The following is a 23,553-nucleotide window of genomic DNA, read 5'->3' as shown; positions in this document are numbered from 1 at the left end:
CGCCTATCCGTTCCCCTACGCTCGCACGCTGCCGCACCCCGCCTATCCGTTCCCCTACGCTCGCACGCTGCCGCACCCCGCCTATCCGTTCCCCTACGCTCGCACGCTGCCGCACCCCGCCTATCCGTTCCCCTACGCTCGCACGCTGCCGCACCCCGCCTATCCGTTCCCCTACGCTCGCACGCTGCCGCACCCCGCCTATCCGTTCCCCTACGCTCGCACGCTGCCGCACCCCGCCTATCCGTTCCCCTACGCTCGCACGCTGCCGCACCCCGCCTATCCGTTCCCCTACGCTCGCACGCTGCCGCACCCCGCCTATCCGTTCCCCTACGCTCGCACGCTGCCGCACCCCGCCTATCCGTTCCCCTACGCTCGCACGCTGCCGCACCCCGCCTATCCGTTCCCCTACGCTCGCACGCTGCCGCACCCCGCCTATCCGTTCCCCTACGCTCGCACGCTGCCGCACCCCGCCTATCCGTTCCCCTACGCTCGCACGCTGCCGCACCCCGCCTATCCGTTCCCCTACGCTCGCACGCTGCCGCACCCCGCCTATCCGTTCCCCTACGCTCGCACGCTGCCGCACCCCGCCTATCCGTTCCCCTACGCTCGCACGCTGCCGCACCCCGCCTATCCGTTCCCCTACGCTCGCACGCTGCCGCACCCCGCCTATCCGTTCCCCTACGCTCGCACGCTGCCGCACCCCGCCTATCCGTTCCCCTACGCTCGCACGCTGCCGCACCCCGCCTATCCGTTCCCCTACGCTCGCACGCTGCCGCACCCCGCCTATCCGTTCCCCTACGCTCGCACGCTGCCGCACCCCGCCTATCCGTTCCGCTACGCTCGCACGCTGCCGCACCCCGCCTATCCGTTCCGCTACGCTCGCACGCTGCCGCACCCCGCCTATCCGTTCCGCTACGCTCGCACGCTGCCGCACCCCGCCTATCCGTTCCCCTACGCTCGCACGCTGCCGCACCCCGCCTATCCGTTCCCCTACGCTCGCACGCTGCCGCACCCCGCCTATCCGTTCCCCTACGCTCGCACGCTGCCGCACCCCGCCTATCCGTTCCCCTACGCTCGCACGCTGCCGCACCCCGCCTATCCGTTCCCCTACGCTCGCACGCTGCCGCACCCCGCCTATCCGTTCCCCTACGCTCGCACGCTGCCGCACCCCGCCTATCCGTTCCCCTACGCTCGCACGCTGCCGCACCCCGCCTATCCGTTCCCCTACGCTCGCACGCTGCCGCACCCCGCCTATCCGTTCCCCTACGCTCGCACGCTGCCGCACCCCGCCTATCCGTTCCCCTACGCTCGCACGCTGCCGCACCCCGCCTATCCGTTCCCCTACGCTCGCACGCTGCCGCACCCCGCCTATCCGTTCCCCTACGCTCGCACGCTGCCGCACCCCGCCTATCCGTTCCCCTACGCTCGCACGCTGCCGCACCCCGCCTATCCGTTCCCCTACGCTCGCACGCTGCCGCACCCCGCCTATCCGTTCCCCTACGCTCGCACGCTGCCGCACCCCGCCTATCCGTTCCCCTACGCTCGCACGCTGCCGCACCCCGCCTATCCGTTCCGCTACGCTCGCACGCTGCCGCACCCCGCCTATCCGTTCCGCTACGCTCGCACGCTGCCGCACCCCGCCTATCCGTTCCGCTACGCTCGCACGCTGCCGCACCCCGCCTATCCGTTCCCCTACGCTTGCACGCTGCCGCACCCCGCCTATCCGTTCCCCTACGCTCGCACGCTGCCGCACCCCGCCTATCCGTTCCCCTACGCTCGCACGCTGCCGCACCCCGCCTATCCGTTCCCCTACGCTCGCACGCTGCCGCACCCCGCCTATCCGTTCCCCTACGCTCGCACGCTGCCGCACCCCGCCTATCCGTTCCGCTACGCTCGCACGCTGCCGAACCCCGCCTATCCGTTCCCCTACGCTCGCACGCTGCCGCACCCCGCCTATCCGTTCCCCTACGCTCGCACGCTGCCGCACCCCGCCTATCCGTTCCCCTACGCTCGCACGCTGCCGCACCCCGCCTATCCGTTCCCCTACGCTCGCACGCTGCCGCACCCCGCCTATCCGTTCCCCTACGCTCGCACGCTGCCGCACCCCGCCTATCCGTTCCCCTACGCTCGCACGCTGCCGCACCCCGCCTATCCGTTCCCCTACGCTCGCACGCTGCCGCACCCCGCCTATCCGTTCCCCTACGCTCGCACGCTGCCGCACCCCGCCTATCCGTTCCCCTACGCTCGCACGCTGCCGCACCCCGCCTATCCGTTCCCCTACGCTCGCACGCTGCCGCACCCCGCCTATCCGTTCCCCTACGCTCGCACGCTGCCGCACCCCGCCTATCCGTTCCCCTACGCTCGCACGCTGCCGCACCCCGCCTATCCGTTCCCCTACGCTCGCACGCTGCCGCACCCCGCCTATCCGTTCCGCTACGCTCGCACGCTGCCGCACCCCGCCTATCCGTTCCCCTACGCTCGCACGCTGCCGCACCCCGCCTATCCGTTCCCCTACGCTCGCACGCTGCCGCACCCCGCCTATCCGTTCCGCTACGCTCGCACGCTGCCGCACCCCGCCTATCCGTTCCCCTACGCTCGCACGCTGCCGCACCCCGCCTATCCGTTCCCCTACGCTCGCACGCTGCCGCACCCCGCCTATCCGTTCCCCTACGCTCGCACGCTGCCGCACCCCGCCTATCCGTTCCCCTACGCTCGCACGCTGCCGCACCCCGCCTATCCGTTCCCCTACGCTCGCACGCTGCCGCACCCCGCCTATCCGTTCCCCTACGCTCGCACGCTGCCGCACCCCGCCTATCCGTTCCCCTACGCTCGCACGCTGCCGCACCCCGCCTATCCGTTCCCCTACGCTCGCACGCTGCCGCACCCCGCCTATCCGTTCCCCTACGCTCGCACGCTGCCGCACCCCCCCCCCCCCTATCCGTTCCCCTACGCTCGCACGCTGCCGCACCCTCCCCCCCCAATCCGTTCCCCTACGCTCGCACGCTGCCCTGCCCTGCCCTGCCCTGCCCTGCCCTTCCCCTCCCAATCCTGAGTACTCTTTATTTGAGCACTCTAGTTTATTTTCTTAGTTTCTTAATGGTTTGTTCACTTAACAACCTCATTCCATGTTTCTAAAAACGTGTAGTGTACCTGTATGCCATCTTTAGTATAAAAGGGACTGTGACTACTGTATTGAGATGCCAGATCAGTTGGAGAGTACTCATGCACAGCTACAGGTGGTGGTCTTGGCAAGAGCCTGAAGCTGAAAGACTGAAGGAATGGGTATGTGTGGGACGCCAGACGTCTCAATTGGGAACATCAGCACATGCCACACATCTGGTCCATTAGGTCCACTACTGTTCCCACTAGTGAAGTTGACCCTGTGGTCGAGTGGAAGGTCGCGTCAAGGAGTGGCAGGCAGTAAAAGATTTTCAAGGGGCACACCTCTATCATTGAATCTAGCCCAAAAATATACTTCTCTGTTCCTTTTGTGGGGCCGAACTCCTATCAGATTCAGCACCTTCTTCGTAATAAATAAAACAGTAACGTTGCATTATCTACCAGTAATAATTGGAAAAAAATTCGTTCATAATTTAAAATCGATTCGTTCCTTATTGTTTTCTTTGTTACAAAGTTCTGGCGTCTATATGATTGTCCTATGTAGTAAGAACAGCAGTTATCGCAACCAGGACGTGCCTTTACAACCAGATATAAGGAACACCTTACCACAAAGAAAAAGTGGCACTAATCCCGAAAATGTTTTTTGCCGACCATCTTCTGATTACAGGTCACGCGCCTAAAGGTGTTGGTGATACCATAAAATGTTCAAATGTGTGAGAAATCTTATGGGACTTAACTGCGAAGGTCATCAGTCCCTAAGCTTACAAACTACATGACCTAAATTATCCTATGGACCAACACAAACACCCATGACGAGGGAGGACTCGAACCTCCGCCGGGATCAGTCGCACAGTCCATGACTGCAGCGCCCTACACCGCTCGGCTAATCCCGCGCAGCTGCGATATCAGCATTTTGCACACCGAGTAGAAAGGACATAAATTAGTCTCAAATTCTTCCACAATATCAATCATTTCGAGAAACGATTTTTAAAAATTCCTTTCTCAATGAACAGCTGCAGCTGCAATTACGGAATAAAAATGTCTGCAAGAGTATAAAGCCTTTACTTGACATTTTATTTCGGGTCTCCTTGTACAGTTTGACTTGTGACTAAAGCCGTTCCGGCCTTTAACAATAAAAGACAGAAGCATTACTTACATGTCACATACAAAATAATTTAGTTAGTACTTACAAATTTATGGGAAACGAGATTCTTATATACAAAAAGTGTAACTACGTTATAGGAGATTTGAATTGTATTAATTCTGATGAAGGCACTCAGTGTTGAAACCTGGTCAGTAAAAAAAATAGTAACAGTGACCGAGGGCTCATCTGTTTCAATTTTAATTTAGAAATGGTCACTGAACCACGCAGCCATGTTTGATTCGGCCCCCTTTGCAAAGTTTCAGAGGGATACTCAATCTGCCCGACGAACAGGTTTTGGGTGCTATTTATGGCTGACGAATTCCTGTGACAGATGGAGTAACACACTGGTTGCTAGAGAAAGCCTCTCAACCTACTAGGTCAAAGCATTCGCAAATGAATTGTAGTTGGGAGCTCCGATATAAAGCCCATAATAGGGCCTCTTAGGGATATGACTGATACGGAAGGGAACGAATCTGGTGCCCATTGTGTTTACATAGCGGGAGGAATTTGAACCGCGTAAAAAAAATGAAAATAAAAAACTAGCTTCGTTGGGATTTTACGTGGAGACACTGATAGTGCGGTCTTGCATTGTCGCCGACTAGCAGGAGATTGCCACCGACTTTACTTCTGTATGGTGTTAGAATCGTTTGTACGACCTCTTGGAGATGTTGGGGACGAGTCAAATTGCCATAGTGGGATACATTTTCACTTGCAAACGGATGGACTAGGGGGAAGTACAGGCATTCCTTGTCACCTAGCGCTTCTCCAAATCCTAACAGGCCTAGTGTCCAGTCGCAAACCAGTCCTGATACCGTCAGCAAATACGACATTGCATGTCAACATTCGATCATTGCTGACTGCAGTAAAGGCCCAGGTCCTTAGACTGCGACGGTTCCGTCGGTGCAGTGCAAGACTTTTCAGTGGTCTTCTGGAATGAAAACCACCCTGATGCAATCTTCTACGCACTCTTTGGCCTCACATACGAATCCCTGTTGACCAGGCCGTTGATGTTAGGCATCTGGGAGGCGACAGTTGGACGAAACGATCCTGCATTGGTATTGTGAGCGATAGACCTTGCCGTCGTCGTTATCGTATGACATTTCCAGTCTCTTTGATTCTCCACACATTACTCACCACTTCGACCCCACAGGGGGTCCACAACTCTTTTGTGGATACGTGTGTAGCGAGCATGGGACCCGGATCTAATGTGGCCTTCCTTCCTTTCCGGGCTGCATACCTTCCCTTTCTGCATCCTTCCCCATCTTCGACCCCCCCCCCCCTCACCTCCGCCTCTTCCCTTCCCTTTCAACCCCTCTGGGAGTATGGTTTGTGCCTACGTCCGGAGATGGACGCTCGAAACTGAAACAGATTCTTAGCTTTCTCCGCTTGCAAGTCTTAGTCCTTCCTCTGTCCTTCTCTTTTCCTTACCTCTTCTCTTTGCCCTTTTCTCCACTGTGGCGTTTGAGACCCCTCGACCTTCCTTTCCCTTTGTTTTTTCCCCCTTTCTCTTCTTTCCTCCCTGTGCGTGTCTGAAGGCCGACCCACGCATTTCCATGCGTAGCCGGTGACGGGGTAACGTGTAAGTCCCCGCCCCGGGTAGACAGGTAGGACACGTACGTACCCCCTGGTAACGGCCAGGCCAAGGGAGGAGTGATGACCCGAGCGGATACCTTCAGAAAGTGCCGATTGGTCCCTCCATCCGTTTCTCGGGAGGTGTGACCTGAGATGTGAACAATCACCTAAGGCGGGAGTGCCCTCAGAGAGGGCCCCCACATGGAAGGAGCGCGCCATTGGAGACGCCGGTAATCATGGGGATACTTTCACAATGCAGAATGAGATTTTCAGTCTGCAGCGGAGTGTGCGCTGATATGAAACTTCCTGGCAGATTAAAACTGTGTGCCCGACCGAGACTCGAGCTCGGGACCTTTGCCTTTCGCGGGCAAGTGCTCTACCATCTGAGCTACCGAAGCACGACTCACGCCCTGTCTCACAGCTTTACTTCTGCCAGTATCTCGTCTCTTACCTTCCAAACTTTGAGACCGGGCGTGAGTCGTGCTTCGGTAGCTCAGATGGTAGAGCACTTGCCCGCCAAAGGCAAAGGTCCCCAGCTCGAGTCTCGGTCGGGCACACAGTTTTAATCTGCCAGGAAGTTTTACATTCACAATGGTTTCCTCTTCTACTATGTCTGTTCACAAGCGTAAGTTCAATGAGTCTCAGCCACACAGTGCTTCCATCGTTGCCACAGTTCCTTGTTGTTTCTCGCTGTGACGAAGGCCACGACTTCTCCACGGTCAACCCTTTCATTATTCAGAAAGGTGTCTACGCAATTGCAGGTCCTGAAAAGTCTTGATCCAGATTACGAAATGGCACCTTGTTGTTAGAAACAGTCAGTGCCCTCCAGGCACTAAAATTGCTGCGTACTTCACTGCTACACACCTTCCCTGTCCAGGTTGAACCGCACCATACTTTAAATTCATCACGTGGGGTCATTTATACTCGCTGCCTCGACAGATTGTCCGATGAGGAAATTCAGCACTACCTGTCTGACCAGGGCGTAACGGCTGTTCATAGGGTTATGAAAAGGGTTGACACGAACATCATTCCAACCCGCACTGTCTTCTTGACATTTCACAAAGTTCAACTCCCATCGAAAATCAAAGCAGGCTATGAGCTAGTTTCCGTTCGCGCTTACGTCCCAAACGCTACGCGTTGGTGTCGGTGTCAGCGGTTCAATCATACCAGCCAGTCCTGTTCAAATCTGGCCAAATGTGTTGCATGTGGCAAGGATGCCCATGAGGGTGCTTGCCCACCTCTATCCCCTCGTTGCATCAACTGTATGGGTGACCACGCTGCTTCCTCCAGAGATTGATCTCCTGAATGAGCTTTTCGTCTTCAAAAATGGGGCAGTGAAGGAAAAGGTGTCGACCTTTGCTGCTCGCAAATTATTCGCCAATCGAAAGCCCACTCTGCCTCAGACAGGTAAATACACCACTGTCCTTGCCTCTCCTCGGCAAACAAAGGAGTCGGCCATGCAGACTCGTGATCTCACATTTAGTGCCACAGTCGTCAGATCGGCCAGCGCAAAGATCGCCCGTTCAACCTCCCCTCTTTCGCCTGCTCACTCTATGGCTCACCCTTCATCGGGTTCTGCTAAATCTCGATCCCAAAAGTCAGACATCCGGACTTCCAAAAAAGAGCCTACTCGTGAAGATTTTTTTATGTACCTCAACTTCACAACCATGAGTTCCTCCTTCATCTAAACATCATGTTTCAAAGAAGGCTAGTAAGAAACCCAGTTCATCTCCTTCTCCGCCAAGGCGTGTCCCATCTACAGCACCACCTGGCGGTAATCGCCTTCGCGCATCTTCTGTGTCGCCGAGGCGCACTGCTGATAGCCGAAGGAAGAAGATCCTGATCCATAGGTTGTTCAGGAGCAGCTCCTGCCACCAGCGATCGGCCGGTTGATCGGCCGACTGCCATTCCATGCTGTCGGTCGCAAGCTCTGAGCAGTCGATGAGTTGACGGAAACCTTCGTCACATTCCTCCATTTTCTGTTCACCCTATGTCAATTATCCACTGGAATATCGGCGACATTCGAGCCAATCGGGATGAATTGTCGATCCTCTTAAGATCCTACTCGCCGGTCATCTTCTGTCTTCAGGAAACAAAGCTGCGTCCCCACGATCGCTCTTTTTCCCTAATTTTCAGACAGTCCGATTTGATCTCCCCTCTGTTGTAGGCACTCCAGCACTTGGAGGACTCAAGATTCTTCTCCATGATACTCTCTATTATCACCCAATCCCCTTAAACACTTCCTTCCAAGCTGTCGCTGTCCGTCTTTCCTTTGTACTGTATACATTCCATTGTCCACACCAATGGCACGAGCTGCTCTCCTTAATCTTCTTGGTCAGCTTCCACACCCCTATTGGCTGGTTGGGGACTTCAATGCCCACCACCCGCTTTGGGGATCTCCACATCCTTGTCCACGTGGCTCACTATTGCTAGACGTCTTCCACCAAGCGGATCTAGTTTGCCTCAACACTGGGGTCCCTACATTTTTGTCTGCCTCCACGACAAATTTCTCTCATTTGGACCTTCAGGTCGGTACTGTTCCGCCAGCTCGGCGTTTCGAATGGTTCGCCCTTGATGATACACACTCGAGTGACCACTTTCCATGTGTCAGACTGCAGCTTCAACTGCCATATATGCGCCCGCGACGCTGGAAGTTTGCCCAAGCCGATTGGACGCTTTTTTCGTCTCAAGCGACATTCGATGACCGTCACTTTCCTAGCGTCGACGAAGAGGTCACAGATATTACAGACGTTATTCTTACAGCTGCGGAACGTTGAATACCACGCACCCCCGAATTGCCCCGGCGCCCTCCAGTTCCTTGGTGGAACGAGGCATGCCGTGACGCAATACGTGAGCGGCGACGTGCTCTCCGCGTTTTCCGCCACCATCCTACTTTGGCCAACTGTATCTGCTATAAGCAGTTCCTTGCGCGATGCCGTCGTGTCATCCGCGATAGCAAGAAGGCAAGCTGGAAATTCTTTATTAGCTCATTTAACACCTTCAATCCCTCCTCGGAAGTTCGGAGTCGGCTTCGACGGTTCTCAGGCGCGCCTAGTTTCTCCCCGGTCTCTGGGCTCACTGTCGCGCATGATACATTAGTGGACCCCGTCGCAATTTCTAACTCATTGGGTCAACACTTTGGCGGGTAATTAGAAGAGCTCGAAATCTCAGCAGCGTTTCTACCAAAGAAACGTGTAGCGGAAGTGCAACCTCTTGCCTTCTCCTCTCAAAATCGTAAAAGGTACAATACTGTTTCCTCCATCCGGGAACTCCAACATGCACTCTCTTCTTCTCGTTCTTCCGCCCCAGGACTGGATGGTATCCACATACTAATATTGCTGCATTTATCGTACCATAGTCTGCGTTACCTCCTTCGCCTTTATAATCGAATTTGGACCGACAGTACTTTCCGCAGACGATGGCGGGAAGCTATCGTCGTTCCTGTTCGGAAACCTTGAAAGGACAAACATCTCCCCTCTAGCTATCGCCCCATTTCTCTCACGAGTAGTGTATGTAAGGATTTGGAGCATATGGTGAATTGCCGGTTAGCCTGGTGGCTGGAGTCCCGCAGTCTTTTAACACCTGCCCAATGCGGATTCCGAAAGCATCGTTCTGCAGTTGACCATCTTGTTGCTCTCTCCACTTATATCATGAACAATTTTCTCCGGAAACGCCAAACAGTAGCAATATTTTTGATCTGGAGAGCGCATACGATACCTGTTGTAGGACAGGCATCCTCCGCACACTGTTCTCTTGGGGCTTTCGAGGTCGGCTGTCCCTATTTCTTCGCGAATTTATGGCAGAGCGCACATTTAGGGTGCGGGTGAACACTACTCTCTCCCGTACTTTCTCCTAAGAAAACGGGGTACCCCGGGGCTCCGTGCTAAGTGTTGTACTGTTTGCCATTGCCATCAATCCAATTATGGCTTGTCTCCTTCCTGATGTCTCGGACTCCCTCTTTGTGGACGATTTTGCGATCTACTACAGCTCTCAACGGACCAGCCTTCTTGAACGGCGTCTTCAAGGATGTTTCGATCGCCTCCACTCTCGGAGCATCGAAACCGGCTTCCGCTTTTCTCCCAGTAAGACCGTTTGTGTTAATTTTTGGCGTCGTACATAGTTTCTTCCTTACATCTAGGACCTGTCAACCTTCCGTTTTCGGACGTCGCTAAATACTTGGGTCTTATGTTTGACAGAAAACTGTGGTGGTCCTCCCACGTTTCCTATCTTTCGCGCCTCTATCGCGCCTTAGTACGCTCTAAATTGGACTATGGAAGCATAGTTTTCTCCTCTGCTCGGCCGTCTATTCTTCAGCGTCTCGACTCTAAACGTAATACACGGTGGTGGATAATGTCTGGAGCTTTTTACAACAGCCCTGTGAAAAGCCTTTATGCTGACACTGCTGAACATCCGCTGTCCAATCGGCGAGCTGTCCTTCTGAGTCGTTATGCTAGCCATCTGCCTTCCATGCCTGCTAATCCGGCCCATGACATTTTTTTTCGATGCCTCCTTGGATTTAGGGTATGCAGGCCGCCCTTCCTCCCTACTACCACCGGGAGTCCGCTTCCGTCAACTGCTACATTCTCTTTCCTCCCGCTTTCCAAAACTTTCTTGACAACTTGGGATACAGCACTGCCTTGGCTCCGTCCCCGGGCCTGCCTGCTCCGTGACCTTTGTCGATTTCCCAAGGATGGTACCCCTTCACTTGTTTATCGTCAGGCATTTGCTGCTCTATGTGCACAAATGAAGGAAGCCACATTTATTTACACTGATGGCTCGAAAACCTCGTTAGGTGTACGGAGTGCTTATATTGTTGGCGACGCCCCAAATCGATTTCGGCTTCCCGACAAGTGTTCGGTTTATACTGCGGAGCTTTACGCTGTTCTCCAGGCTGTCCAATACACCCGTCACCATCAGAGGATACAGTATGTTATCTGTTCAGATTCTCTCAGCTGTCTACCCTGTCCACCCTCTGGTCCACCGGATTCAGGACTGCCTACGCTTGCTCCACTTGGGGGGCGTCTCGGTGGCGTTCCTCTCGATCCCAGGACACGTTGGTATCTGTGGAAATGAGGCGGCCGATACAGCGGCCAAGGCTGCGGTTTCTCTTCTTCGGCCAGCTATTCGATCGATTTCCTTCGCCGATCTACGGAGTGTTTTATGTCGTCTTGTTCTTTAATGGCATGCAGATTGGTCGACACGTCCCCATAATAAATTGCGGGACGTGAAAGCTCTTCCCTGTGCTTGGACATCTTCCTCCCGAACGCGTCGTCGGGAGGAGGTAGTAATTTTAACTAGACTCCGGATAGGGCACTGTCTTTTTAGTGGCGATCCTCCCCCACTCTGTCCCCTTTACTCTCAGCTGTGGGCGGTAAGACACCTTTTACTTGAGTGCCCCTAATTTACTCTGTTACGCGCCCGTCTACCGCTGTCGCCTGATATATCGTCCATTTTAGCAGATGACACGCGCTCAGCCGATCGCGTTCTCGAGTTTATTAGTGCCAGTGAGATGACGTCAGTCATTTGAAGCTTTTTTTGGGGACAACCAACCCCTTTCTGTGGTGGTTTTCTAAGCTTTCCTTCTGCTTTTAGTTTCTCCAATTTTTTGAGTTTCGTTCCCATTGCTGTTGGTTTCCATTTTAGTTTTTTACCTTTTCGTAAGTCGCAGACCGGGCGCTAATGACCATAGCAGTTTTGCGCCCTAAAACCAAAACAAAACAAAAAAAAATGGAAATTGTTCTGTGATTGTGAAATCCAATTAGGATCACGTAAAAATGTCCATTCCTGTTCTTTCCCTGTTTACGATTTCATTGTAGCTGCTTCAGTTTCATTTTCGCCTTCGCCTTCATTGTGGCCATGATTACTGACGTATTTCTTCCGGCTCATAAGCTTTCTAAATTTACTATTTTACACATAAAAAGATTTGTCTCTGTTCCGATTTTTCTTGTAGTTGCTTTCTAGTTCTTTCGTTGGATCTGTAATTCTTCCTATTGTCAACACCTTTTACCACAAATGCTGGAATATTGGCTCTTTGAGGTTCACCCTTTGTTTGGTAGAGGCATCCAAGGAAGTCTAAAACCTGGCTTTTCCACGACTTCCGACGTTTTCTTTATATTTAGGTAGGCCTCATTAGTTCTAATTTTTGACCACTATTTTTTATCGCACCGACCACTTTTTACTCTGCGTTCTAGTATCTCTCTTCTGCCCAGATTTTCATCTTCAAACTACCTTTCATATAAGCATTCTGGTCTTCCCGCTTTCGTACAGTGTTATAATTTTGCGGTACTATATGCGCATATCTTTTTGTAGATACATCTGCCAAGCCATAAGCTTTTTTTTCATTTTCTTAACTCCCACTTACCCAACAAAGCAGCAGACTAGGAACTGCACGTCAACATGAACGAAACAGAGCTTCGCCATCTGTCACCCAAATGAACTACGAATGATTCTTGGGAGCACAGTATCGTTCAGGAAGCATATCAAAAATCGTCTTGGGGATAAAACCAATGGAACAATTAGGTCAAGAAACTATTCGGTAACAACTAGCGATCGTCAGCAGATAAGCTTCGAACCTCTGTGCTCAGTTCGGTGTTCCCTGCGGCTGCATATTGTGCTCTGGAGTAGTTGAACGGCCCTCCCGAAGAAAGACACTCTGTGAGCTCAATACAAGCATCACAAACATCTCTGGTGCATAAAAGCCACTTTAATACACTAATATCCAACACTGAGCCACATAGCTACTCTGTTAAGGAGAAAGTAAGTCCTCACGATATAATGTTCCAAAATAATGAGTAAACCTCAAGTTCCCATCGATGAAGATAGTCCTGGGTTGCCGACAGTTACAGAAATCCACCCGTAGGACTGACTCTCCCGGTTGCTGATAGCAAATTCGCCATTGACCCTATACAGATACTGAAGGGCTTCGAAACCCCGCGGCGTGAGTGGAAGACGTAATTCGCATCCGACGGGGACACAGGACAACCTCCACAAACAGGGTTAGCAGTGCAGCCAAAGGTGTAACAGTGGAGCAACGAGCTAGTGTGTTCGGCATATTCGCGAGGAGTGCGGATGACTCAAGTACGCTCAGACTTCAAACCACATTTTCGTAGCTTGACCATACAAGGAGACTGAGCAAACACACTGTTGTTATATGCTAATGACCAGTGTGTCTTTTTTATGTATTCCTGTCCTTGTCCTTAGGATTATATTTCATGTGTAGTGTTATACGTTAATTAAGTAAATTCTGAAGTTTACTTTTTTCATAATATCAATCTGAGTAAAAACCATTAGCCACAAGTATGAAAAAATAATAGGTCGGGAACGGTACGACGGTGTTGGGTGACGCGTTATCGTAGTATTTGTAATTGTCAACAAGGTTCGTGTGAAAGAAAATGGTTGGAAAAATAAGCTGGAAATGTATTCTTGTATGAAAATCTCGGTGAAAGAAATGTGACTATCAATTTGACAGTTTGGCTGTAGAATGATTTCGTAATAACAAATTGTGCATCGGATGTTGATATTTTTGCGAAGAACACCAACATTGAAAGCGATGTAATCATACCTTTGGTGGGTTGCAGGATTTCATTTCAGTACGCGGTAATTTTCTGTGTTACAAACATTCAGTTGAACAGTACGTGGTTTATTTCTTTTGGAAAAAATGCCACCACTGAAACTATGAAATATCGGTCGGCGTACATGCAGTGCATGCCTATGGTATGATGGAATCACTCGGACTGAGTGCAGACAGCGTTCGACGAAAAGTAGAATAAGGATTACGCAATAAAAACGTTGTGTTAAACCAGTTGCGAGAAACGTGCTAAGCTGTGCTGTGAAACAGTGGGTTTTTTTCTTCTCCTTCTCGCAGTGCTTTGTTACGACGACCTTCACAATCCAACCTTTCCGTAGAATAAATTATGCGAAATACTGTAATAAAAGCTACTATCCTCATAGATCCAGCTACATCTACATTTATACTCCGCAAGCCACCCAACGGTGTGTGGCGGAGGGCACTTTACGTGCCACTGTCATTACCTCCCTTTCCTGGTCCAGTCTCGTATGGTTCGCGGGAAGAACGACTGTCTGAAAGCCTCCGTGCGCGCTCTAATCTCTCTAATTTTACATTCGTGATCTCCTCGGGAGGTATAAGTAGGGGGAAGCAATATATTCGATACCTCATCCAGAAACGCACCCTCTCGAAACCTGGCGAGCAAGCTACACCGCGATGCAGAGCGCCTCTCTTGCAGAGTCTGCCACTTGAGTTTGCTAAACATCTCCGGCGCGTTTCGTCGCAGGGTTATTTGGTAACCGTGATAGCGTTACGCTCTTCTTTGGATCTTCTCTATCCCCTCCGTCAACGCAATCTGGCACGGATCCCACACTGATGAGCAATACTCAAGTATAGGTCGAACGAGTGTTTTGTAAGCCACCTCCTTTGTTGATGGACTACATTTTCTAAGGACTCTCCCAATGAATCTCAACCTGGTACCCGCCTTACCAACAATTAATTTTATATGATCATTCCACTTCAAATAGTTCCACACGCATACTATCAGATATATTACAGAAGTAACTGCTACCAGTGTTTGTTCCGCTATCATATAATCATACAATAAAGGATCCTTCTTTCTATGTATTCGCAATACATTACATTTGCCTATGTTAAGGGTCAGTTGCCACTCTCTGCACCAGGCGCCTATCCGCTGCAGATTTCGCGGATGATGCTGTAGTATACAGAGAAGTTGCAGCATTAGAAAATTGCAGCGAAATGCACGAAAAGCCGCATGGGACTTCCGACACTATCTACTAGGTCATTTATATATATCGAGAAAAGCAATGGTCACATAACACTCCCCTGTGGCACGCCAGAGGTTACTTTTACGTCCGTAGACGTCTCTCCATTGATGACAACATGCTGTGTTCTGTTTGCTAAAAACTCTTCAATCCAGCCACACAGCTGGTCTGATATTCCGTAGGCTCTTACTTCGTTTATCAGGCGACAGTGCGGAACTGTATGGGACGCCTTCCGGAAGTCAAGAAAAATAGCATCTACCTGGGAGCCTGTATCTAATATTTTCTGGGTCTCATGAACAAATAAAGCGAGTTGGGTCTCACACGATCGCTGTTTCCGGAACCCATGTTGATTCCTACATAGTAGATTCTGGGTTTCCAAAAACGACATGATACTCGAGCAAAAAACATGTTCTAAAATTCTACAACAGATCGACGTCAGAGATATAGCCTATAGTTTTGCGCATCTGCTCGACGACCCTTCTTGAAGACTGGAAAAGAGCACAGGTAGTCCCAATCATTTGGAACCCTCCGTTCCTCTAGAGACGTGCAGTACACAGCTGTCAGAAGGGGGGCAAGTTCTTTCGCGTACTCTGTGTAGAAACGAATTGGTATCCCGTCAGGTCCAGTGGACTTTCCTCTGTTGAGTGATTCCAGTTGCTTTTCTACTCCTTGGACACTTATTTCGATGTCAGCCATTTTTTCGTTTGTGCGAGGATTTACAGAAGGAACTGCAGTGCGGTCTTCCTCTGTGAAACAGCTTTGGAAAAAGGTGTTTAGTATTTCAGCTTTACGCGTGTCATCCTCTATTTCAATGCCATCATCATCCTGGAGTGTCTGGATATGCTGTTTCGAGCCACTTACTGATTAAACGTAAGACCAGAACTTACTAGGATTTTCTGTGAAGTCGGTACATAGAATTCTACTTTCGAATTCATAGAAGCTAAACAATGTCAAAGTTAGCGTAAGGAGGGCTATGCGTGAAGCGTTCAGTTTGTCTGAGAGGTTTTGGCTGCGTTTAAACTTAGAGTGAAGCTCTCTTTGCTTTCGCAGTAGTTTCCTAATTTTCGGATAGTGCACTCAGTATAATGTCACTCGATGCTCTGTCCCTACCACCCGTCCTAAACATCTGAGTGTCCCAGTCTATATCTGGTAAATTGAAATCTCCACCTAAGACTATAACATGCTGAGAAAATTTATGTGAAATGTATTCCAAATTTTCTCACAGTTGTTCTGCCACTAATGCTGCTGAGTCGGGAGGTCGGTAAAAGGAGCCAATTATTAACCTAGCTCGGTTGTTGAGTGTAACCTCCACCCATAATAATTCACAGGAACTATCCACTTCTACTTCACTACAGGATAAACTACTACTAACAGCGAAGAACACTCCACCACCGGTTGCATGCAATCTATCCTTTCTAAACACCGTCTGTACCTTTGTAAAAATTTCGGCAGAATTTCTCTCTGGCTTCAGCCAGCTTTCTGTACCTACAACGATTTCAGCTTCGGTGCTTTCTATCAGCGCTTGAAGTTCCGGTACTTTACCAACGCAGCTTCGACAGTTGACAGTTACAATACCGATTGCTGCTTGGTCCCCGCATGTCCTGACTTTGCCGGCCCAGGTGGCCGTGCGGTTAAAGGCGCTGCAGTCTGGAACCGCAAGACCGCTACGGTCGCAGGTTCGAATCCTGCCTCGGGCATGGTTGTTAGTGATGTCCTTAGGTTAGTTAGGTTTAACTAGTTCTAAGTTCTAGGGGACTAATGACCTCAGCAGTTGAGTCCCATAGTGCTCAGAGCCATTTGAACCATTTTTTTGTCCTGACTTTGCCCCGCACCTGTTGAGGCTGTTGCCCTTTCTGTACTTGCCCAAGGCCATCTAACCTAAAAAACCGCCCAGCCCACGCCACACAACCTCTGCTACCCGTGTAGCCGCTTGTTGCGTGTAGTGGACTCCTGACCTATCCAGCGGAACCCGAAACCCCACCACCCTATGGCGCAAGTCGAGGAATCTGCAGCCCACACGGTCGCAGAACCGTCTCAGCCTCTGATTCAGACCCTCCACTCGGTTCTGTACCAAAGATCCGCAGTCAGTCCTGTGGACGATGCTGCAGATGGTGAGCTCTGTTCCATCCCGCTAGCGAGACTGGCAGTCTTCACCAAATCAGATAGCCGCCAGAAGCCAGAGAGGATTTCCTCCGGTCCATAGCGACACACATCATTGGTGCCGACATGAGCGACCACCCGCAGATGGGTGCACCCTGTACCCTTCATGGCATCCGGAAGGACCCTTTCCGTATCTGGAATAACTCCCCCTGGTATGCACACGGAGTGCACATTGGTTTTCTTCCCCTCTCTTGCTGCCATTTCCCTAAGGGGCCCCATTACGCGCCTGACGTTGGAGCTCCCAACTACCAGTAAGCCCACCCTCTGCGACCGCCCGGATCTTGCAGACTGAGGGGCAACCTCTGGAACAGGACAAGTAGCCATGTCAGGCCGAAGATCAGTATCAGCCTGAGACAGAGCCTGAAACCGGTTCGTCAGACAAACTGGAGAGGCCTTCCGTTCAGCCCTCCGGAATGTCTTTCGCCCCCTGCCACACCTTGAGACGACCTCCCACTCTACCACAGGTGAGGGGATCAGCCTCAATGTGGGCAGTATCCCGGGCAACCACAGTCGTAGTCCGATCGGGGGATGCGTGGGACGAGCTGGCCGTCCCCGACAAACCCCCATCCGGACCCCCACAGTGATGCCCATTGGCAATAGCTTCAAGCTGTGTGACCGAAGCCAACACTGCCTGAAGCTGGGAGCGAAGGGATGCCAACTCAGCCTGCATCCGAACACAGCAGTTGCTGTTCCTATCCATGCTAAAAACTGTTGTGCAAAGAACGTCTGAACTAATCTACAGAGAGCGCAAACAAATCGACAAAATTTCAACGGTTATTAAAATACAAGACTGCGTAGTAAATGCAGTAATGCTGCTACTTGCGCACTGCTGACACTGCTCGGCGACGGAAGGAGACTACGCGAGTTTACACTATTCAGGTACTAAAACGCGATGCTACATCTCTCAAATACTATAATACGTCCGAAATTTATAAATTAAACAACGCAAGTACCAAAAACACGCAAAGAAATTAAGAATTAAACTATGTAATAAATGAGTGAGCTAGGAGTATACGACTTGCTGCTCCAGCTGCTTATCCAACGGAAGTGTCAATAAATTCTCTCACTTTTAGTTCCCAATGATCAGTAATGCTTCTTTGTACGATAGGTCTCAAAGCAGGGTACACCACGTAATGGAACGTTGAAAGTTTTGCATTGGTATCTATATTCCCAGCGCACTGTGTTTCGTGCTAACCATTCATCTGCGCATTAGCGTACTTACTGCGAATGTTCACTCAAAATAACAGCCGGAAAATGTCTCCCTGTGAATCACAGAGGATTCTCGTCACCGTAGCGCCTTCCTCTACCAGCCTTTTTTACATTCTGCAGCATATTTTTCCACAAACTCCCGTACGAGAGAAAGCCGAATTTCGGCGAGTGTCATTTTTCTCCCTGTTACTGACAGGTGGAGAGAATGAGGATTTAGAACGCACAAATCCAGAATGTGTGAAATGGTACAGTCTTGGACAAAACGAGCGAGACCCCTCGCCTTTTCGTTATGCCCGTCTGCACAGCTTTGAAGTCTGCTACACAGCATATCAGGCAAGGCGACGAAGTGCTACCTGCATACTATGCACCGGCGTGAAATTATGATTGAAAAACTGTCCGAACTTTGTCGGACTGTTTCACGTGTAATACTATATTAATGCTGATTAGTGTGTTAAACGCAACACGTAAATAAAAGTGGTAAATCAAAGTAGAAACACTAATTAGTATGAACTGTACTAATAAAAAAAACGTAACTGTCTCACTAGAATTTCAGCTTATCGAGATAAACAAAGTATCCCAGATCGTTACGAATTAGCAAAATATTATGCGCATTCGGCCGCGAAACAGTCCGTGTCAACGTTCAGACTAGTCATATTGGATTATCGCTGCTGACCTAACATGAAGGTATGCAAATTTAGCACTGCGTGAGGATTCATAACGAAATTCAGTTAAAAAGCAATCAGTGCACACTTAAGTCAAATCGGTAATTGACAGAAGCAGAAAAAGTAGGCAGTAACAAGTTGTTGTTGTGGTCTTCCGTCCTGAGACTGGTTTGATGCAGCTCTCCACGCTACTCTATCCTGTGCAAGCTTCATCATCTCCCAGTACCTACTGCAACCTACATCCTTCTGAATCTGCTTAGTGTATTGATCTCTTGGTCTCCCTCTACGATTTTTACCCTCCACGCTGCCCTCCAATGCTAAATTTGTGATCCCTTGATGCCTCAAAACATGTCCTACCAACCTATCCCTTCTTCTGGTCAAGTTGTGCCACAAACTTCTCTTCTCCCCAATCCTATTCAATACCTCCTCATTAGTTACGTGATCTTCCCACCTTATCTTCAGCATTCTTCTGTAGCACCACATTTCGAAAGCTTCTATTCTCTTCTTGTCCAAACTGGTTATCGTCCATGTTTCACTTCCATACATGGCTACACTCCATACAAATACTTTCAGAAACGCCTTCCTGACACTTAAATCTATACTAGATGTTAACAAAATTTCTCTTCTTCAGAAACGATTTCCTTGCCATTGCCAATCTAGATTTTATATCCTCTCTACTTCGACCATTATCAGTTATTTTGCTCCCTAAATAGCAAAACTCCTTTACTACTTTAAATGTCTCATTTCCTAATCTAATCCCATCAGCATCACCCGATTTAATTTGACTACATTCCATTATCCTCGTTTTGCTTTTGTTGATGTTCATCTTATACCCTCCTTTCAAGACACTATCCATTCCGTTCAATTGCTCTTCCAAGTCCTTTGCTGTCTCTGTCATCGGCGAACCTCAAAGTTTTTACTTCTTCTCCATGATTTTTAATACCTACTCCGAATTTTTCTTTTGTTTCCTTTACTGCTTGCTCAATATACAGATTGAATAACATCGGGGATAGGCTACAACCCCGTCTCACTCCCTTCCCAACCTCTGCTTTCCTTCCTTGCCCCTCGACTCTTATTACTGCCATCTGGTTTCTGTACAAATTGTAAATAATCTTTCGCTCCCGGTATTTTACCCGTACCACCTTCAGAATTTGAAAGAGAGTATTCCAGTTAACATTGTCAAAAGCTTTCTCTAAGTCTACAAATGCTATAAACGTAGGTTTGCCTTTTCTTAATCTTTCTTCTAAGGTAAGTCGTAAGGTTAGTATTGCCTCACGTGTTCCAACATTTCTACGGAATCCAAACTGATCTTCCCCGAGGTCCGCTTCTACCAGTTTTTCCATTCGTCTGTAAAGAATTCGCGTTAGTATTGTGCAGCTGTGACTTATTAAACTGATAGTTCGGTAATTTTCACATCTGTCAACACCTGCTTTCTTTGGGATTGGAATTATTATATTCTTCTTGAAGTCTGTGGGTATTTCGCCTGTCTCATACATTTTGCTTACCAAATGGTAGAGTTTTCTCATGACTGCCTCTCCCAAGGCCATTAGTAGTTCTAATGGGATGTTGTCTACTCCCGGGGCCTTGTTTCGACTCAGGTCTTTCAGTGCTCTGTCAAACTCTTCACGCAGTATCTTATCTCCCATTTCATCTTCATCTACATCCTCTTCCATTTCCATAATATAGTCCTCAAGAACATCGCCCTTGTATAAACCCTCTATATACTCCTTCCACCTTTCTGCCTTCCCTTCTTTGCTTAGAACTGGGTTGCCATCTGAGCTCTTGATATTCATACAAGTGGTTGTCTTTTCTCCAAAGGTCTCTTTAATTTTCCTGTAGGCAGTATCTATCTTACCCCTAGTGAGACAAGCTTCTACATCCTTACATTTGTCCTCTGGCCATTCCTGCTTAGCCATTTTGCACTTCCTGTCGATCTAATTTTTGAGACGTTTGTATTCCCTTTTGCCTGCTTCATTTACTGCATTTTTATATTTTCTCCTTTCATCAATTAAATTCAATGTTTCTTCTGTTACCCAAGGATTTCTACTAGCCCTCGTCTTTGTACCTACTTGATCCTCTGCTGCCTTCACTACTTCATCCCTCAGAGCTACCCATTCTTCTTCTACTGTATTTGTTTCCTCCATTTCTGTCAATTGTTCCCTTATGCTGTCCCTGAAACTCTCTACAACCTCTGGTTCTTTCAGTTTATCCAGGTCCCATCTCCTTAAATTCCCACCTTTTTGCAGTTTCTTCAGTTTCAATCTGCAGTTCATAACCAATAGATTGTGGTCAGAATCCACATCTGCCCCTGGAAATGTCTTACAATTTAAAACTTGGTTCCTAAATCTCTGTCTTACCATTTATATAATCTATCTGATACCTTTTAGTATATCCAGGATTCTTCCAGGTATACAACCTTCTTTTATGATTCTTGAACCAAGTGTTAGCTATGATTAAGTTATGCTCTGTGCAAAATTCTACAAGGCGGCTTCTTCTTTCATTTCTTCCCCCCAATCCATTTTCACCTACTATGTTTCCTTCTCTCCCTTTTCCTACTGAGGAATTCCAGTCACCCATGACTATTAAATTTTCGTCTCCCTTCACTACCTGAATAATTTCTTTTATCTCGTCATACATTTCATAAATTTCTTCATCTGCAGAGCTAGTTGGCATATAAACTTGTACTACTGTAGTAGGCGTGGGCTTTGTGTCTATCTTGGCCACAATAATGCGTTCACTATGCTGTTTGTAGTAGCTAACCCGCACTCCTATTTTTTTATTCATTATCAAACCTACTCCTGCATTACCCCTATTTGATTTTGTATTTATAACCCTGTCATCACGTGACCAAAAGTCTTGTTCCTCCTGCCACCGAACTTCACTAATTCCCACTATATCTAACTTTAACCTATCCATTGCCCTTTTTAAATTTTCTAACCTACCTGCCCGATTAAGGGATCTGACATTCCACGCTCCGATCCGTAGAACGCCAGTTCTTTCTCCTGATAACGACGTCCTCTTGAGTAGTCCCCGCCCGGAGATCCGAATGGGGGACTATTTTACCTCCGGAATATTTTACCCAAGAGGACGCCATCATCATTTAATCATACAGTAAAGTAAAGTAAAGCAGTAACAAGTATGAAATTGTAAAAGAGTTTCATATTGACATCCACAGGGCGCCGGTACAGAATGAAGGAAGCAATAAAAGGTATGGGGGAGGGGGGGGGGCCCGGCGGCGAGAATTTCTTAAAATTGCTTTAGTGGTAGACTATCTGCTTCCATCGAGATTATAATCGTAAACTAACCACTGCACCCTTGCAGTAGCAAAAAATTTCACTACGCTAGTAGACAACCCAGGCAAACAGCCGTCTATTATTACCACAGACATGAATAAACCGGCAATTTCGCAATGAAAATGGCAAAATTATCTGCAGTTTGTTGCATTGAGCTTTCTGGACTCTGTCACTTAAGCGGTGACAAAGATTTCAATCATTCGGGATGTTTACCGAAATAACAAAATACTGTTATTAGCGAGTAAATTTAGTAGGATAATTCTGCACCACCCAGGAAATAAAAGGCTACATAGCTGCCAAACGTATTCTACAATGTTTCTAATTCTCCACTCGCCACAGCCAGAAAATGTTCATTAGCCGAAGTTTTTCTTGACCGTCTACGTGTCTACCCTAACCTTAAAACTCGTTTACCTCGAGTACAGGTAGACATAGTAAGCGGAAATGTCTCACTTCCTGCGGTATACAGTCCCTTGGTGGGGTAAAGACATTTTTTTGAAATTTCGCATGAATTTTCTTTACATAAATGGCCGTGTCTTCAGATTGACATAGCTCACTAAGAACTGTGCGACCAAACTGCTTAGGTCATCAGCCCCTAGACATAGACCTACTTAAACCTAACACACATCCATGGCCGGGGGAGGGTTCGAACTCACGGCGCAAGCAGCCGCGCAATCCGCGATATGACGCCAGCTAACGCGTGCCGGCAAGCTGTTAATATCATTTGGTTTTTTTCTTTTTTTTTTTTTTGTTTATGTTTAGGGCACTCAACTACTAAGGTCATTAGCGCCCAGTCACAAACGTTATTGCACTAATAGCGTAGAAAAACGCAATGGGGAAACACCAGGAAGTACTTAAAAAACGCAGATAAACAAAATAAGCGTTTTATTATATTGACGGAATTGTCCAAAAATATCTAAGGATACGAGCAGCTGCTCAAGCGTCATCAGCTAAAAGTTCCTGTAAGGTAGATGGCAGACACAAGACAACAAGAGAGTGAAGAAAACGGAGACAGAACAATAAAATATGGCGCACCGTTAATGGATGACCACAGGGGCACTGCGGGTCGGGGTCACCGGACAACAGGTAGCGGTGGCTAAATCGGCAATGCCCAATCCGCAACCTGGCTAAAATGACGTCCTCTCGCCGGGAAGAGCGTGAGGAGTTCGTCCAAGCTGTGGGGATCGTTTTGATGGCCCTAAGCTTATTTTCATGGAGAGAGGACCAAACCTCATGCCACAGTTATGAAACGTGCCGACAGTTGATAGGACACAAAAGGAAGCTGTCCCAGGCAGTGGATGCGTCAGGTGAGGATGGATTCCAGGACCATGCTGAAGACCGAGGTAAGGCTGATGGGACGGTAGGAGGAGATGGCGGACGGGGGTTTACCGGGTTTAAGGAACATCAGGATACGGGAGGTTTTCCACAGGTCGGGGTAGTAGCCGGTGGACAGGACTACATTGTAGAGCGTGGCCAGGGTGGAGATCAGAGACAGGAGCTTCACAAAGGTGGCGGTAGGTGACACGATCCTGACCAGGAGCGGTGTTGCGTTTTGTGCGGAGTGTAGCAATGAGATCCTGTGTAGTGATAGGGGCATTGAGTTCTG

Source organism: Schistocerca nitens, chromosome 2, assembly GCF_023898315.1.
Source record: "Schistocerca nitens isolate TAMUIC-IGC-003100 chromosome 2, iqSchNite1.1, whole genome shotgun sequence".
Taxonomy (NCBI): domain Eukaryota; kingdom Metazoa; phylum Arthropoda; class Insecta; order Orthoptera; family Acrididae; genus Schistocerca; species Schistocerca nitens.
This window is presented reverse-complemented; position numbering follows the sequence as displayed.